The 20,577-nt window shown below is 37.6% G+C and overlaps 2 non-coding genes across 2 annotated transcripts; one reads left to right on the plus strand and one right to left on the minus strand.

Annotated features, from left to right (window-relative positions):
- Positions 1–16,759: 16,759 nt before the first annotated feature.
- On the plus strand, positions 16,760–16,833 carry trnat-agu (transfer RNA threonine (anticodon AGU)). The gene has a single exon. It is a non-coding gene; the product is annotated as a tRNA-Thr (tRNA).
- A 262-nt stretch (positions 16,834–17,095) lies between these two features.
- Positions 17,096–17,177, minus strand: trnas-uga (transfer RNA serine (anticodon UGA)). The gene has a single exon. It is a non-coding gene; the product is annotated as a tRNA-Ser (tRNA).
- Positions 17,178–20,577: the final 3,400 nt, after the last annotated feature.

Below are 20,577 nucleotides of genomic sequence, written 5' to 3' on the forward strand. Positions count from 1 at the left end.
CGTCTGTCTTTGTCCATTCTGCTAAGTTGCCCTGTTGTGTTACTGTTGTCCTGCATGCTGCTCATATCTATTTATGTCTGTTCTTGTGAAGCTGTTCTGTAACTGTTTGTTTGTTGCTTTGTTCAACCGTAGTTAGCTCTGCTTTTATTGTGCTCTACTTATGTCTGCTTGTATTTTTGCATTTATTGACATGTCTTACTTTTTTTTTTTTCTCTCAGGCTGCCATCTCACACCTGGGCAAAGACAGGATGAAAACTAGCCTTTAGGCTAATTCCAGCACATTTACATTAATCATTATCCTCTGGTGACCACGAATGTCAAAAATATGCAAAGTTTCATGACCATCCATTGAAAAGTTGTTGACATATATTTACATATTGAGACTGACATTGTCATCCCTTAATACATGACTAACATACATTAATATTACTGTAATGTTTTTCCATTGCATATAATATTTTGATAAGATCTAACCCAACCCTATTCCTCATCTAATGACTAATCTACCTTGAATGAATCACACAGATAGTCTCAGTCTCTAAGTTTGGGGACTATTTAAATTAATCAACCCCTGGTTGACGTAATGTAATGACTACATCAATCAACAAAGAGCTTGTTGATGGTTGGGATAAATACAGGTAAGTGAAGAATTTAATATGTAGTTCCACCACATGCCAGAATAGCTTCTGTGCTCCATGTCAGAGATTCTTGAGTGTGTGGAACCTCTGGAGGATGAACAGCATTCTTCCAAAATGTATTTCATTCAGCTTTTTAACACCTTCTTATTTGTCATCCCTGACTTCTTTTCTCTCTTCCCTGTCTGAACTCTGAGTTTGATCTGCAATGGATCCCAGTAAGGACCTGCAGTCACATAATTCACAATGTTTGGACAGCTTATTCCAACAGGACCCTCAGCCTAACCTTAAAGTAACTCAGTTTATAATCAATATTTTTTTAATATAGCAATGTAGTGATGTGATGAGCTTACAGAGAATTATCAGTGACTAAGCAGCTACTCTTGCTTTATAGTGAGTTTCAACTCATTGTTTAGCTGTCTGGCTGCAAATGTACTGCTTTGGTTCTCTCAGTGCTCTCATGGCTCAATTTTCAGCTGCAACAGGTAGCTGTTTTCAGTGAAAAAGCTCTATAAGACAAAAATCACTACACACTAGCTACTAGCTTAGCACCCAATGGCAAAGAGACTAGCTGGTGAACAAAGTGGAGCATCTTGAAGCTGAAGAGCCAGATATTTCACTCAGAGGTTGGTAGAGATCAAAACAGAGCTAAAAGAGAGTGAAGAGAATTACATTCACAAGGTGGACAAAAACATGACTCGAAGCGGCCACAACGATCAGTTAATGCAGGTTTAACTTTTTCCTCTTGGGGTGGTTGGACAGCGGCAAAAAACAGCAGAGAGATATAAACAAAAATCTGAGAGACAGATGGGGAATGACACTGAACACCACCAGGCACCCAGCTGCTGAGGCCGTGGTCTCATGGCACACATCAGGGTCATGGGCAGTGCCCGGATTTTCTTTAAATGCAAAAAGAGCAAAGAAGCACACACATCTCTCTGCAGTGACTCACTTCTCACAGTATTACAACAAACATGCCCCTTCAACTACAGACAGAGGCATCCTCTGCAATGTTTCCCATCATTCTCTGTGTATTGGTGAAAGTTCAGTGCTTCAGAGTTGTCAGTACAAGTCGAGGCTCGACCCTGAGCACATTCTTCCATGGATTCACGGCTGGGCTTATAAACACTACATCCTTCCAGTAAAGTGAGAGCTTTATGACAATAACAGAAGGAGAAACAAAGAGTTGTTTGTAATAAATGGAGCACAGACTCTGTTTAACCATTCTGCTGTTTGTTGAGTATGTGTTAACCCAGCCCAGCCTGCACCTTTGAGACTCAACTGTGCATGTTGTTTCCACTGGCTGTCATGGAAAAACTGTGTATAGTGAATGTCAGCAGCCTCCATTTATTTATACGATATTGCTCATTTTTCCCATGTGGCACTATTCCTAAGGAGAACCCCTCTGTGAGATGTACATCCCACTGACTTTCTCACCACATATGGGCAACACAAGAGTTAAGAGGGTCAAAGAAGGAGAGGATGTGAAAAAAAATGTGAATCAGCAGAAACCAGTCCATGCTGTGATTGTCCCATTGCAGAGCTCCACTCCAACTATCACTCCCTACAGTCAATAAAAGTAACAGCAGCTGCATCAGGGAGAAAGAGGCCAACAGAAGATAACAGCTGTCCCATGCTGACTGTACACTACTGTATACTAATCTCTATAATCTGTTTGTGCAGTTAGTTTAAAATAAATTAACATAAAGTAATGTTAGTCTGAGATGTATTCCATTTATAAAGTGGACATTATCAGGAAGCTATTGTCAAGACCAACATTCTCAGCAGCACCTCAAGAATATACATGAAGTCTCTGATAATTGTTGTTAAAGTAAAGATAGCGTTTCAAAATGTTAAAATGTTGTGTGATATCATGATAGCATATTATTACATTAGTTACATATGTTTACAGAAGAGTCCAAATGTCTGAGACCATTCAAATGAATTGGAAGAGGTCTCAGTATTTTTCTATATTTTGTATTTGTATATTATTTTATTATTTTATTATTTTACTGCTACTGACAGTAGCAGCGGCATGTGGCATACATCTTAACCATCTAACTTGTTATACTGGGACTGAAGCATCTCAAACAGCTCTAATGGTGCGGTGAGGCTTGAAAATTCCTCATTGGGGTGACAAGAGGTTTTGGCTGGGTGCTTGGAGAAACTAAAAGCCAGCAACTGGGGGGGGGGGATGGGGGGCAGCATCATGTGAATACATATGCAGCACATAACATGTTCCTGTTTTTTAAACAATTAATTAAAGAGATAAAAAATGAAAATATTTTGAAGAAGCCATTGAATTTCCAGTCCTAATTCTACTCACTACTCTACTATCTTAAGTTTGTATCTCAACTGTCATATCTTAATCATCAAACTATGATGCGACAGTATCAACAACATTGTAAGACATTACAACAATAGAACATGAACTGCTGAAAAACTGCAAAAAATTTGGAAAGGACATACAAGATTATTGGTTAATGCAATGTCGCCCATTCTAACTGAGCAGTCAGGCCATATGTGTCCTGCTGCCATCAGGTGGCTGCAGGGATTTAATGACCTGAAGGAGAAGCTGTTCATACACTATAACGTCTGGGGCCACAAACAAAACAAAACCTGAACTGAAAAAGGAAAAATTGGCATTGAAACATTTGTATTTGAAAAAATTGTATTGGTACTGAAACAAGTACCACTGGAAAACAAAATATGGACATTAAAAAATACAATCTTACAATTTTTTTTAATTTTTATTTTGCATTATGATTTTAGCATTTTGTATGTTTTTTTTTTTGTAGATGTCTTTTTCAGTGACAGATTTGTTTACACTGTTAGTATTTTTCCAGTGTCACTGGTTTTCAGTTTCAACTTTATGTCAGTGTTTTGCCATAGAGAGAACTCCCCTTGCTGGGCCTACATTACCCAGCATACCTTGCAGTGTGACAAAAATTGGATATCGGAGGGTGAAGGCATCATTTCAGAGATTTTGAGCCAGATTGTTTTAATTTTCACTGTCAATATGTCACTTTATTATTAAATATATTTAGATGAGAAAGTAACCATGTAGATTCCTAATATGTGGTCAGTTTATCCAAATAACACCTTTTTTTGGTTTTTGGAGCTATTCTGGAGCAGCAGCTGGCTGGGTGAAAGCAGCCTGTCATCTCACAGCAGCAGCATGAGCCCTGCATCGTCATCCAAGCGACTACATGATCTGATCTGATCTGATCTGGGTTTTTTCTTTGGTGATTTAAAGCTGGCTCTAATGTCTCTGCAACATTTTGACCATAGAATTCATTTTGGAAGATAAATGTTGGAGTCACAGATGAGTTGTAGCTGCCTGAATGTAAAGTGAAACTTCATGTTCTTCAAGTTTTTATTTGACAGAACAACAGCGCTCCCTCTGGGGCTCTATATGTACAGATATCCAAAGGTTTCTAAATCTCATCTTGTTACAAGAGGGGACGGGGTCTTTACTGTTGGGGCCGCTCAGCTGTGGAACTCCCTGCCTGGAGATCTAAGGAAGGCAAGTGTCATCTTTTAAATCTCTTCTTAAAAATCTCCTTTATCATATGGCTTCTTCTTAACTGTTGATATTTGTTGTGCTATTATTTATTGTATATTTTCAATGTTTTTACTTTGGATATTTTACTTGCTTCTTACTTCTGTTTTGACTGTAAAGCACTTTGTAACTTTGTTTTGAAAGGTGCTATATAAATAAAGTTATTATTATTATTATTATTATTATTATTATTATTATTATTATTATTATTATTATTATTATTATTATTATTATTTATCCTTTTAATACATATAAATGTATTAAAATAAAAAACTGTCAGTCTATATTAAATGTCTTCTTTTTAAGATAACAGTTTTGATAATTACAGACAGTAACATAATTGACTGCATCTCTCTGTCAATTAGGCTTTTTTGTTTTTTTGTGAGCAGAGCAAAAACTCAAATGTAGCCTATCTCACCTTGTAAATGGTCACATAGTTTAGTTATTAATGTTACACAACAGCATTTGCACTGCAAGGCATCCCAAGAATAAAACATGAGATGCTACATTTACTGAACAGAAAGTTGGAAAAGAGGTATAGTAACCTGCTGTGTCATTCATAAAAGAGTAGAATATGAAGTATGTCGATGTGTGTCGAGGTGTGTGAGGTTATTCTACAGAAGCCTGGTGTTGTTTTCAGAAGATTTAATAAGGTAATGTAAGCTCTGTGAACATACTGTATCACTGGCAAAGCTAATTTCAAGGACAGGAAAATACCAAATGTCCACAAAAAATAGGGCCCACGACATCCCATGCAAGACTTTAGCCGTAAAGTTTATTAAAAACATAAAAACACAACTACAGGACAAGACAGGATCTTTTCCAGATCCACTACGGTTTAACCTCAGGCAAAACAACACATTTCATTATCTAATGGGACATTTTAACACTTCTCCTTTAATGACATCCTCAGGACAGTCCTCTTTTTCTTATTCCTAAACAATCATTATGTCATTGTTTCTGTCCAACACTTTCTGTATTGTGGAATGTAGTCAAAACAGCAGATCAGAGAAGCATCAGAAGAATGATGGATGAAACCGATGTGGATCACATCATGATGTAAACATGAGTCAGACGCTAACCGTGTCAAATTTAATATGTTCTCCATGTCTGTATTCATGATTACAAATGGTTTCACAGAGTATCTGACCAGTCTGCCTCCTGAGTCAGATACAATACAGGACTGTGTGTGTGTGTGTGTGTGTGTGTGTGTGTGTGTGTGTGTGTGTGTGTGTGTGTGTGTGTGTGTGTGTGTGTGTGTGTGTGTGTGTGTGTGTGTGTGTGTGACAGCATATTTCATATTGTTCAGTTGTTACATGATACACATGTACAGGAAATATTTTGAGCACTGTGGGACCAAGCTAAAATAAGAGGTTTAAAATATTTTGGAGTTTTTTTTACTTTCTCTAGAGTCAAATGTAATAGTGGGACCAACTTTTTCACTGCTTCCATTTTTACATGTTACTGTAATGGACTGTGTGTTACATTAGTGTTGAGTTACTGAAGAAACTATGTTCAGTGCAGACAGAAGACTAGTTTCTGGTTGTCAGTAAACATGTTGCCAGTTTAGACGTTGGGAAGGCTGTTTGTCATGTCGACTATCTGTAATTGGCTGGGAGCTGAGTGGGGAGGTGGTCTATACTAAGGGACTGAGGGTCAGTCGATGTTACAGGGATTAGCTCAGAGCTAAGGATAGACATTTCTTATTTTGACGTTGGAAATGGCCCACAGTAGCCTGTGTTATCATGCCTAATGAAGCTTAGCGAAAGTTCAGACAGGAAGACCACCTTTTTGTATGCTCACGTCATAGTTTTATTTCTCATTATTTAGTCATCCTGATCCTTCTCACAGCTCATACTGATCTCTGTCAAAGCTCATATTTTCCTTGCTGTTATTTCTGGAGCATCAATTGACACATCAGCTGTTCACATCACCTGGTCAAGTCTAACCAATAGCACAGTGACACACCTTCATTGTCAGCCTATCATATTGCAGCTGTTTTTAAATGTTCTCCCTCTCTGCTCAGGTGCTTTCTTGATGCTGTTTTGTGCGACCCACCACCTCCACATCACCGTCTTCAGATTCCTCAAAGCAACACTTCAACTTCATCAGCCCGATCAGTTTCAGCTGATCTGGCTGAATCACTTGTTGTGATTTGGCCCGAGATTGATTGATTGAAGTCATCAGTACCACCACCAGTGTCTGGACTCCATGGGGGATCTATCATGCTGATGCTCAGGACTTACATCCTTCGATTCAAAAATTCTCCCTGCAGAGTCCAAACGCCAAAGACAATACCTTATCATTAATATCATCTGCATAATAAACATTATTTTACTTCATCTCTGGTCTCTCCTGATTGAAATGAAAGTTGCAGCAAACCAGCTGACGTCTCCGTGCTTGCTTAGCAAGGGACATTACATTAAAGTAAGAAAGAAAAGGTACAAAATAATTAAATTGGTGAGAAAGTTGTGGCTAATCTTCAGGTAGAGCTGATTAGATCCACCCCCAGAAGAATTTAATTTCAACAATTAACCAGTATCATGTTCAATTATTCGCATTTATAACAAACCAAATTTTTAATGAAGATCAGAATTAAACGACTTCCGATCAGTTTTGTAGTGAAGTCTGCACATCTCAATACACACTAGCTGACACTGCTAACAGATCTTGACCCCCTCAATATGGAGGCCAATGTGGTATCTACATGTCTGTATCTATACATGTACCTGCTAGCATGATCTGTGCTAGTAGGACATCACAACAAGTTTGGAGCCAATCCTAGTCCAGTATGCAGTTTACACAAGTCTGATGAGGCTGTCAACTTGAAGCTGTCAGTGCACAAACACTGAGAAGAGATTTTACAGTGAATTAGGAGACATCTTGTGTCTAACAGTTCAACTTTTACAATGAAATATGTTTGTATATTCATAGATTCTGGAATTTTCAATGAGTGAGAAGAAGTAGATGTCATTTTAAGAATTTAATGAGAACCTTTTTTTAATGGAAAAGACAATTTAGACACAAATGATTATTCAAAATACAGTTTCATATACATCATAAACATATAAACATGAAATATATGTAAAATATGATTGAACTGGAACTGTAAAACTGACTCAATTTAAGGCTAGCACCTCACTATGACATAAGAGCTGTGTGTCTCTGTGCTGCTCAGACTGCTGTTGATAGTATTTTCATAATAAAATCATGACAAGATAATACTCTTCTGGCTAATTTACCTTTTTAATAATGTTCATGTCATAAATGACTTACAATAATAGTTCAGAGAAATAAAATGACATTTCTCAGAAATGATCACAAATGAACAACATCTAACAACTGGAATGTATTAATTATTAATTATAACACATACTAATGTTATCTTTGTTCAGTAAAGACATTTTTATTTCTTTGATGTTTGAAATGTTTTTAATTATAAATATTAACTGTGTCAGATTCACCACCGTTCATCACAGATTCCACTACTACTGAAGTTGGGCAATACAGCAAGAAAGCTGAGGCTTGATCATCAGTCACCTGACCCTCATATTCTGCTCTTTCACTTTTATCACAAAAACACACAAACCTGGCAACTTTGTATGCTATATCTTAAAGTTAACATTATGTGGAGATTGTTTGAGATCAGTAAAAATACTACAGTAGCAACACCTGGACATTGGTAGGGACATGTCTCGCCATCCACACCTAAATCTACATTCAGGTATTGTGAAATTGTATTTAAAGAAATTGAATCTACCTCTCAGATAAAAGAAGTGTAGCTTAAAATGTTTAGGTAAATAAAAACAGCATATTAGTGTCATGTTACATTTACACATTTCAGTGTACTAGTTCATAATTCAATATAAAATATGATCACCCATAGTATGTTGTAATCCAACATTTTAGTCATCAGTTTACATTCACTGTAGTTTATTGAGTAACTTTGTGTATGACGTTGGCAACAGAAAGCAGTTGGATCAGCATAGAGAGGTTCCTACTTATTCATAAGAAATCCTGCTGCTGTAGCAACATGCAGAGATTATATATGAGGGGTAGAAAGAATACATGGTTAGGTTTAGAGATAGGGTTCATTTTGTTTGGTCACACCATAGTGGAGCTTGAGCTGTCCAGAGGGGACTAAGATAAACCCCCAAACTATGGATCTGCAAATAGTTGTCTTATCAAAAGTTCAACTGACACAAGATGTATCCTGCTGAAATGAACAGTCCATACTCAGTGTTTGTGCACTGGAGGCTAAAAATATCCACCTCACACTTTTGTAAGTTGCTTTCTGGATAACGCTTGGCTCCAAACTAGTTGTGTAGACAAATCTTGTAGTTAGGAATTATCAGATTTACCAAGAAATGTCTTCACCAATGTGTTGGTAAAGGTGTCTAGTAGCACATATTCAAAGATTTAAACTCTACTCCTGTGGCAAAATCCGTGAAAGCTGCTGAAAGTTGGGGTACCTGGAACCTTATCTGTGATAAATTGAAAATGTTTACCTCTGTAGCAATTATGGATATTATAAGTTATAATTTCTCGTTATCAGGGGCACCACCTTCGGAAGAAAGAAAAGATTTTACTTAATTGGTTGTTTGATTAACCAATTAATAAAATAATACATTTCTGAATCAGTCAAATATCTAAAGCTCATGGCTCTACGGTTCAATAGATCACCTGTATCACTTCAAAGAATAGACAGACAATGGATTGAGTTTTATGGATTTTATTAACTACACACTACTAATAAATGATGTATAAATAAATGTAATGATGAGTTTGCAATACAATATGAATTCAACAGATTGTTATTCGATATAGCGACATGAATGAAAGATGATGGTGAATGATGAATTTAAATGAAGGATATGTAATTATGTGGAAACTGAGAAAACTTGTAAGTTTTACCTTTAAAGAAAATTAGATTTTCTGCCTGCAGACTTTGTCCCTCTCGATTATGATGAGTCGTAGGGTTGACAGACGTTTATTTGCCCAAAAGCTCTCTTAGCTTGATGAACGATGCAGGAAAAGTCCAATTTAACCAGTTCACTGTTTAATAACTTTCTGCGTTGGCCACACGTCAAATACCTCAAAAATGTCAAAAACAGGCTGAATGCAAAACTTAATGACGAGTTTACTTAAAGGCCTTTTCTCTGTACGTTTGCTGATGAAAAATACAAGATTACAAAAAGTTAAGAAAACTAAGATAAAGATTAACTAAAGATTAAAAGAATAAAATAAGGTGACAAAAGTAAGAATGTGTGAGGTGAAGAAAATAGAATATAAGCAGAGCAAAACCTGAAGAAAAGCAAAGCCGGTTTCAGATGGGTGCAGCTGGGTTTTGTCCTGGGGAGGGCTCATGTGTCAGCCAATCAGATTCATCACAGCTACTTTGAGGATCTAATTTCCAGCTTTTTACCGTGAAACTTTTCATCATCATCATTCATTCAGTATTTAATCCTGATTATAAAATGCATACTATAACATAGTAACACAGAACACAGGATGTATCATTCTGGCATTGATATAACATCAGCTTGATTCATCAAGCTGCTATTCATTAAAACCTGAAAAGGATTAATATGATCCAGCATTATGCACGTTATTCTACTTATTCCATGATAGATAATTGATTATCACCATAATGTAAACATAACATCAATGTAACACTTTGTCACATTAAGTAACATTCTCATACTAACATTTGTTTTTTACTAAAAGAGAAAGTATAATCACAGTTCTTCAAATACCCATTTATATGTGATCGTTGTAATAACTGTTATAATGGAGGTTTCTTTAGGTCATTGATACTGATATAAGTAATTGGTATTGTGTTTGAACCATACTATTTACTAAGACGTTCTTGTTTAAGTTTTTAACACTAATTTTCTCACTTTCATGCTCTGTGTGGTTTCAGGAGACACAGAGAGGGAAGTCAGGAATGTGCCTTTTAATTTATGATGGTGGTCTGTGTGACTCTAATCTGATGGTAGAAAAGGGGAGTGAAGTCTCTCCGATAAATTATGACGTCCGAAGGAGACACCAAAATCTGTCTTACGTTACTTTTATGTAGTTCTTGTCACATTGGGTTGCTCCATGGAATGTAAATGGATCTTTGTTTGTCCAAGAGAGAGACCATGTCAGTCTCTATATCAAACATGATCCAATTGACTCATCTCAGGGTCAAAGGTGACGCTGACCAAATGATGTTCTGAGCCGTACTGATGCTGCGTCGGCTACTCCTCTGCCTTAAGTAGCTTGTGAGGGGTCAAACTAGGGTTTTTCAGGTTCCTGAATTGATGCAAGCATTTGCTTTGCACCAAAACCACTCCTTAGTGGAAAAACCACCGCCCCACTTTCCCCACTTTTTACATTTAAAAAAACATTTCACCAAGAAATGTATTCCCAGATTTTCGCAATATACCCTGACTATTGTAGGTTGACATGTTGAACTCAGATTTAAAGTGAAGTTAGAGAAACATTCCTTTAGTAGATGAATGTGAAAACAAAGTCTGCACAAACATAAGTGAGTAAGTTAGTCATAAGTGACTAAAGAAAAACACATTTTTAGTTGAAGCCTGCAGACTGAAGGAGCTGTCAGACATGGTGTTTCCTTTTCTTAAAGAGTTAGTTAATATTGAAGCACAAATACGAAGCAGAAATCTCCGTCAGAGGGTGATCAGACCTGCTGGGATGTTTTATCTCTGATGATGTTCTGTTTGAGTGTTTCCGTTTTTCTGTACAATCGATCATTTATCTGAACAATATTCTCAGCCCTCGTATGGTCTGTACGACACATCGTGGACATGCTCTCAGTTCAGAACAAGTTCTTTGTGTTGCACTTTGGTTTTTTTTTGCCAATGGTCAGTGGCGTGCACAGATAGACCCTAGGTGGTGCTATAGCACCTGCCCGTTGCCCTCTGGACCAAGCAAGTTCCCCTTTTGAAAGTTTGTTGTTTTTTTGTTTTTTAACAGTGTACTGTATGTGGCCCGTGTTGACATGATAATCTATAAATGCTCGACGATTAAAAGCGTGTGATAATAATAATTTTCAGTCAGCATTGCGTATACACACTTCTAAATCCCCCCTGATGCGCACCATTCAGTAGTATCTGCGAGCCAAATTGCCCATTTTTTTCCTAGGATGGCGAAGCCATGACCCACGCTACTCTGCCTCTAGTTGGCTTGTACACGCTGTCAATCTCATCAGTAAACTGATGAGCCAATCGGAGGCAGGGAAGGGCGGTCCATGCCGAGGTAAATATTGCTCACCGACGAATTTACTTTTACAAGTTTACTTTAAATGATTTGCCTTTAGGATATGCAATGAACCGGTAAGTTTAGGTAGATTGCTTGTTTGGGTAACTTCTGAAACATTGGACACAGAGAAGAGTGCAACACAAATAATACAACATGTTGCCAGTGAGATGCAGAGCAAAATCGTCAGTAGCATTATAGCATCATCCTTAAATTAGCTGTCCTAATTGACGAGGCGTCTTCTTTAAGTAACAAAGCTGTCATGACAGTTTCTATTAAAGCATCAATTCAAGAAGAAAGCACTTTTGAGTTTATCTGATTGATTTTGATGTGTGGAAGAGAATGATATGTGTTTTTTTTAATCTAAGGTGAAATATGAACAAGGATAGATTGTCAATGGTTTAGTCATTTCATAATCCTTCCTCCCTGAGATCAAGCAGCAGAAATTATGTGACAATGAGCAAATACTACTGACAGATGTTTGGGTAAACTAAATAGAGTCTTGTGTCACTGTTTATGTCACTGTTTCTAAAACAGGGCGTTTTTCTGGTCTGCGTTAAAAAAGGGCAAAATGTAGAGTATACCCACTTCTCCAGGGACCACTACACCACTGATTGTAGCTGCCTTACTTGCTAAAAACCTCATGTGCGTATATTCTAGAGAAATAAGACAACAGTGATTGACTGATCGGTGCTATATTCCAATTGAAAGGTCAAGTAATTTTATTAACATATTGACATAAATAAATATGCAATTACATTCAACATGTAACTGTAATGTTTTTTTGTTTAAAAAAAAAAAAATCTCACACTGCTATAATAAGGCAGCCGACAGTTCCACCTGCCGCACAAAGTGCCCTTATTTTTCACTGAGCACCTGCCCCCCAGAATGTCTGTGCACGCCACTGCCAATGGTAGTTTTATATGTAACATCTGTGACACTGAGCATGTTTCCAAGGCAACTGTCTGTTAGGCTGTCACAAATGCAATATTTGAAGGGGATTGATAGGCAAGTGGTTACTGTGCATGTCTCATAGTGACAGTGTTGCTGGTTTGATTCTAGCAAGGAACTTGTGCTGCAGGTCGCCCCCCCCCCCCCCCCCCCCCCTCTCTGTTTCCTGTCAACCTTTATACCAGCTACTGTTAAATTAAGGTGAAAGTGCCAAAAACTTAAATCTAAAAAAAACAACTAAATTTGACTCTTGCACTGAAACGTTTACACTTTGGTAGTGTTGTATGTATAAAGGTATTTAGGTGTTGCTTTTAAATAGACAATATTAAATACTGGCAGTGTTGGGTTGGCTGAAAAATTGACTTTCTTTTTTGCTTAGAAGATTTCACTAACTACTGAAATATATCACATGTTGAAACAGACACTGATTCTGCCTTTGAGGACTCTGAATGGAAGGAGATTTGTAGTAGCTTTCAACCATTCTCTTATAACAGCTGACACAAACTATTACAGTTTAATCTTATACATAGGGTTTATTTGACTCCTCATCGTCTCCATAAGATAAGTAGTAACTACTCTGAATACTGCCCTAGGTGTAAGACTGAAATAGGATCCCTTCTTCACATGTTCTGGACGTGCAGCAGTACTGGAGATCTATCTTGGACATTGTTAAAGGAATTGTAGGGGTGGAAATCCTGGCCAATCCATGGCTGATACTATTGGGGGACCTGTCGATTTTACCAATTAATATGAGAGTCAACACTCGTTTTATCAGATTAGCCCTGATTGCAGCTAACAAATGTATAGCTATCAACTGGAAAAGCGAGGACCCCCCTGGTGTTTCTTTGAAGCTTAAAGAGATTTAATACCTAATGTTATTGGTATCGACTCTGAAATACTGTGCTTTGTTTGAAAAATGTCAATAAATTAATTGTTTTTAAAAAATCACATGTTGAATGTAGCCACTGAATGCTGTTTAATGAGGGCAGGCTAAACAACATCACAGCTGCTGGTAATGAAATGATACCTGACTTGTTGGAATTTGTTTTTTTTTAATTTCATCTTCAGTTGCTGCCAAGTATGCCTACGTTTTGTACCTGTTGGGGTCTGCATGAATATTAAATGTGCCGCGCACACACACACAGAATATAAATGTTGAATAAGTCGACCACTCGAGACAAAATGTTTCTTCTTTTTGTCCATTAATACTCACACATTGACTGTCAGTCATGTTCTTTTACTGCTGCTACTGTATTGCTTTTTTTCTTAAGTATATACTCATCATCTGCATTCATTCATATTTCTAACTCCACTGGGGAGAAGTAGGAGGACTGAGCCCTTTGTTTGTCCTGTTGCCATGGTGAATCATGTTATCTGTGCTCCATTGATGAGGGCTTGATCTCCTCATGCACGAGCTTCACTCAGAGTTACTTTGACTCAGAGTTGATTGAACTAACTGTTATCACCTGGGGCCCGTTTCAGAAAGCAGGTTTAGTGAAAACTCTGAGTTAGTTAACCCTGAGATGAGGGAAACTCTGGTTTTTCGGTTTCACAAAGCCAGTTCAGCTTAACTCTGAGTCAGTTACCATGGCAACATACTCTGTGAACCTAACCTGCTCGCTGGCAGGTTTTCTTCAACTAACCCTGAGTTTTTCCTCCTTTTTAACTGAAGCCTGCAGACTGAAGGAGCTGTCAGACATTTCTTAAAGAGTTAGTTAATATTGAAGCACAAATACGAAGCAGAAATCTCCGTCAGAGGGTGATCAGACCTGCGGGGATATTTTATCTCTGATGATGTTCTGTTTGAGTGTTTCCGTTTTTCTGTATAATCGATCATTTATCTGAACAATATTCTCAGCCCTCGTATCGTCTGTACGACACATCGTGGACATGCTCTCAGTTTAGAACAAGTTTTTTGTGTTGCACTTTGTTTTTTTCTTTGCCAATGGTAGTTTTATATGTAACATCTGTGAGGCTGAGCATGTTACCAAGGCAACCGTCTGTCAGGCTGTCAGACACGTAATATTTGAAAGTTATTGATAGCCAAGTGGTTACTGCACATGCCTCATAATGACAGTGTCTCTGGTTTGATTCCAGCGAGGACCTGCGATTCCTGCAGGTCTTTCCCTGTTTCCTGTCAACCTTTATACCAGCTAATGTTAAATTAAGGTGAAAGTGCCCAAACATAAATCTTTTTTAAAAAATAAAGAAAAAAGAAATGTGACTCTTGCACTGAAACGTTTACACTTTGGTAGTGTTAAAGGCATTTAGGTGTTGCTTTCAAATATCATTATTAAATGGCTACTGGCAGTGTTGGGTTGGCTGAAAAATTGACTTTCTTTTTTGCTTAGAAGATTTCACTAACTACTGAAATCACATGTTGAAGGTAGCCACTGAATGCTGTTTAATGAGGGCAGGCTTAACAACATCACAGCTGCTTGTAATGAAATGATACCTGACTTGTTTGAGCTAGATTTTTTATATATTTCATATTCAGTTGCTGCCAAGTATGCCTGCGTTTTGTACCTGTTGGGGTCTGCATGAATATTAAATGTGTCACACACAAACACATACACAGAATATAAATGTTGAATAAGTGGAACACTCGAGACAAAACTTCTTTTTTTTTTCATTAATACTCACACATTGGTAATTTTCTACCACACCAACTCATGTTCTTTTGCTGCTGCTACTGTATTGCTTTTTTTCTTAAATATATTCTCATTATCTGCATTCATTCATATTTATAACTCCACTGGGGAGAAGTAGGAGGACTGATCCCTTTGTTTCTCTTGTTGCCATGGTGAATCATGTTATCTTTGCTCCAGTGATGAGGGCTTGATCTCCTCATGCACGAGCTTCACTCAGAGTTACTTTGACTCAGAGTTGATTGAACTAACTGTTATCAGCTGTTCTGAAACCAAAAACTCTGAGTTTGACAGCTCAGAATCAGTCAACCTAGAGTTAAGATTTTAACTCAGAGTTAGTTAAACCTGCTTCCTGAAACAGGCCCCCGATTCAGCAAGTGCTGTGAGTGCCTAAACATGCTTTAGAAAGACAGTGAGGTTTTTGCTGACATGTTCAGAATTAATACTTTGGACTATTTCAAATATGTTTTTCCTTTCTAAATTGTGCTGTGTAGTTCTGTAATGTCATATCATAGCTGGTATTAGTCATTTCTGTCTGCTTTTATATTTGTTGTATTATCTATTATTGTTTTTTTGTTTACTTTCCTATTTTAAATTTTATGTTAATACCTATTTATTTTTATTTTTCTTAATTTATTTTACATGTGTTGTGAACTCATGAGAAAAAGTGATAACTCAATTTTAAAGTTGGGTCAGGCTGAGTCAACACAGAAACATATACTGTGGCTTTGTTTCATGCCTTTGTAGACTTGGACAGCATTAACAGAGGACATAGTGTTCATTCCAAACAGTGAGTGTTCCATTAGTGACTGTATGTGGCTGGAGAAGAGGAAGCTGAGGTGGCATGGTGGTTGGGATGATTAGTAACAGGAAGTAACTCATGGAAAATGAAAGTTACACACAGGAGAAAATATGTGTGTTCTATTTAAAGAACAACATGAATGAAAAGTTAGTATATGAGGTCATCATAAGTATGGGAACTCCAATCTGTGGGTAAAACACTACTGACAGTCTGACAGATGTGTTTTAGAGACACTGGTGGCTGGCAGGGACATTGTTAGAGGGTTTTTTATATTCTTGGACTTGCATTTCCAGACATGATCTGGGATTGTGTAAGGATGGGTTTTTTGCAGTTATGTAACTCTGTAATTGATAGCATATTTAAAGACAACATGCAAAGCGTATCTGGGACAGGAAATGCTTTCTGAAACAAAAATCTTTGAACAAAATAACTTAACTCAAGGTCCACTCACTAGCTTTTCTAGAGCTTTCAACATCATCATGTTTTTCTTCATCAGCAGGTTGAGGTGGCTCAGCTGTCATCACCTGAAATAGTCAGTGTGGCTCATGTGACTTAACAACCCTGTCTTGGGAAGAAATAACTCTGTCAAGAATAAGCCAACTAGTACATAATTATTATTATTACCCTCTCTGGCCATTGGCAGTCTGTATAATGGAGCCAATGGATGTCGCGAGAGACGTCCAAACTCGTTCATTCATGAACGCTGCTCCCTGACTGTAACATTATCTTATAGTGCTACTCACTGGCACCAGAAAGTATCTACATAATATCCTTTGTATGGTGGTCAAACCAAATCTGATATATTCAAAGGCAGTTCAGTGTGAATTCCAATTTTGGACTATCAAATTAGTCTAATTCACTACTATATATCTTTATATATTGAACGGTTACATCATGCGGCGCCGTGGCTTAGTTGGTTAAAGCGCCTGTCTAGTAAACAGGAGATCCTGGGTTCGAATCCCAGCGGTGCCTTTTGAAATTGCACTACATTTCTGGGTTTTCTTTGTTTTTGTTTATTGGCTTTGCTCTGCTTGCACTGGTGTTAGTGCAATGCCACGTTACAATAATTAATAATGGTCTTGTCCAGGACAATTTTTCATAGAGTAACATTAACCTTTCAAGAGTAATTGAAAATGATGCACATTTACCTGCGCGTATTTCGATAGGGTTGTCACTATGGTTTCAGATTACCGTTGCGTTTCCCAAAATACATCCATATATTTAAAAAGTTAAACGCTGCGAGCAGGGTTCGAACCTGCGCGGGAAGATCCCATTGGATTTCAAGTCCAACGCCTTAACCACTCGGCCATCGCAGCCTATGAACCTTACGTCAGGAACGCTGCCATCTTGAAAACAATATAAACAGTTAAATTGTCCACGCCAACTATTGTGCTTTGATTTTAAAAGGTTATCATTCGACAGTTACTGAATTACGTTAACACCTACGCAAAGAGTTAGTTTCAGAGTTCAGATATGTTTTCAGTGTTAAGAGAAATACTCTGTCGTCCTCCTTCAATACGATCGACCATGCACAGGGTGGCGGCAGTCCATTACAACATGGTTTAACAAAGCAAGGATCCTTGCCAATAGAATGAGGAGCGTCTGATTAAATCACGCCCACTTCTCTATGACGTAACAACCCGTCCCAAAATGCATTGCGTCTTGGATCAGAGTGGAGATGGAAAGTAGTGAAACAGTTTTAATTTTTGGGGCACAATATGCACACTAATCACCACATTTTAGTAAATATAAATGTATTAAAATGCAGAGATAGAGATAACTCTATATTAATCTATATGTCAATAGGATTATTTTTGGGAGAAACATGTTAGTGAAAGTGTTAGTGGAGCTTTGAGTTGAGATGATTTTTGTCACAGTACAGATACCTGTCTTTTTCTAATTTCTAACGATTCATCAAATCTGAAGTAATCGGTTTTAATACTATAAAGTTTATACTATAAATATAAAGTTTATACTATAAACTTTATTGAATAAAATAATAATAATACAATCTGTAAAACACCATATATTCTATTTCAATACAGTCAGATTTCATCCATTCATACAAATGCACCTTCAGCAATTGCTCAGCAGATGGCACCAATATCCTACAGATTGACTGAGGATTCCTTTTCATTCACATTTTATACATGCAATGTCAACACACACTCAGTAGATGTCAGTGCTGACACTATGAACCTCACTGTAGACTGTCAGCCAATCTCATTTCAGGTTAATTGCACTACTGTATAGTCCTTCTCTTGGTGGGCCTTCCTCGGTTGAGGGTGTCTAGTGATAATGGCTGAAACATCTGATGACCCTGGTGTCCAGAACTGATGATGTGTCCCAAAAATAATTTTCTATAAAGAAACCAAAAATATCAACTTCAAACAGATCCAAAAATAGGGTTTTCAACTTACCTCCATAACTATTCTTGTAGACAAAGAAGGACTCATCTTTTTGAGGTTGAAATGTTGCACACATACTTACCTACTCCTTATTATATACCCTCTACCCCTACTAGACACGCATTACACACATCACATTATTTTTCTTTGTTACATTTCATTTTATTTTATTGTATTATGTTTAAGCTCATTCAGAGGGACACAAACAATAATTTCAATCATGAGTATCTCTTATGATTATGGATAAACCATAATATGCCATAGGACAAAAACGTGGTTGTTACTGTGGGTATACTGAATACTATGACCGACCACAGAACCAGTTTAGGGAAAATTTGGACCAATCTTCCTGGGACTAGGGGCAAAGAGCCTACAGAGGACTGTCCACCTCCCTTCTCCCATTCAGTTGGGGGTAGGGTTCAGTTAATATATCACAACCTTAACCCATAGCAAATATCATCATAGCCCTTTTACTTGTGGTCCTTTATGAAACTTAGGCTAACTGATAGCACTTATCAAATTCAGATCAGCAGCCACTGTATCTAGGAGTTACCACAGCATTTATTATTTGTAAATGTTTCTCTCTTGTAGTGGCATGGAACCAACACAAATGTCACATATGAGTTTCCTCTCTTCAGTATCTTTATGGGACCGGAAGTTCCACATACGTATGCACATAACTGACTCATCTTAATGACATCTTTTTATTATTAGAGTCCAGGAACCACCTAAACAGCACCTGGGGATAAAGGTTATTTAAGTCTTTTATTTTTACTACTCTCGCATGTGAAAACAAAACTGTTTTTATTGTGACAGCATTTATTGTGGTTTACTCATTTTGAAATAACACAGTATTCTTTATTACAGGGATATTCAATTAAAATTCACTGACGTGAGGGTCTGGAACATCATAATGTCTGTTACTTTTCAGTAGCTTGAAGTAGCATTGTAGTTCCATTAGCATCTGCAACAACATTTAATAGTATCTACACTCAACTCATTCAAATAAATAATAAAATAAATAAAATGAGAATAAAAAAGAATAAGATAAATACATTTTCTTTTCTTATATGAAATAAAGATGGCATTTTAAAATAAAGTGCATTCTTCGAGCATGCTGTCCTACTTCTTATCTGCCACCTCTCTGTCTCTCCTCTTTTCTGTGTGTGTATCTCACCGACAGTCGAGGCTTTCCACGTGTCCAAATGCAGATTTGCTTGGCTGATTAGCGTCACATGAGAAGATTGGGTATGCACAGTGGTCTGTGAGTTTCCGAGGGCCGCTCCACTCCAATATTTCATCAGTTACAGGTCTGGGTCTAGATAGGACGGCATCTGCGTCCGGATCAGGACCGCAGTCCACCTATTAGTGACCTCTGCTTTATTATTTTTAGTTGTCCAATACTTTACGTAATCTAAACAGCCTGTCTGAAAAAAATCCAGTATTTATCAAAAGCCCTTCATGGTGCTACTTGTTCAAACATAGCACACAGTGGGAGTGCCCGCCATTCATTATGCCAATGTGACTCAAAGAAAGTCTAACCATCAGAAGGGCAGAAGAAATACAAATAACATTCTTGCTGTAAGGCAGATGAAGGAAGGTCTTTATTACACTCTCTTTATAGAACTCAGACTAAACGGCCATTAGAATTGAATCCCCAGCCTGGATTACCAACTGGGCAACGCAAGTAACTGTCGCAGGGCCCCTGCTCTTCAAGCCCTAGGTTTAATGGTTGCTTTGACATATGGCATTTTTCCATTGCTTTTGGGGTAGTAATGTTAAGCCATGCTGGGAGCACTCAAGTGGAGCAGGCACACTGTGAGTGCAGGTAAGTTCAAGTTGTTTACCCATTGGAGGTGTGCTGTTTGCAGAAACTGCAGTAAGAGGCTGTTGTCTACAGCTCTTCATCAAACATCTCACTGTGGCTGTTTCTGCTGGTACTATTCCTCCTATAGTTATTTTAAAATGATCTGCTAACAAATAGCTCCAAATATCATCTTGCTTTCAGATGTGACCCATTCAGAACAACTATAAAAACATTTAATTGTTGATGTGGTCAGACAGTATGTCCTAACAACCAGTTCTGGTTGACCATAATCTCTATAAACAGATATCTGAATATGAATGCAGAATTCATACTAAATTTTGGTACCAGAACTATTCTGGTTTCTGTTTGTAGTCCGAGTAGTATTGATCAATCCCGAGCCTAATACCCAATGAGAACTTGTCTGACCTGCTGAGACTGTGGACACAGCTCTCACTCCGGTTATAGAACAACAGAATGACTTGCAGCAGTGACTCCGGTACC

This window comes from Scomber scombrus, chromosome 23, assembly GCF_963691925.1.
Source record: "Scomber scombrus chromosome 23, fScoSco1.1, whole genome shotgun sequence".
NCBI classification, from domain to species: domain Eukaryota; kingdom Metazoa; phylum Chordata; class Actinopteri; order Scombriformes; family Scombridae; genus Scomber; species Scomber scombrus.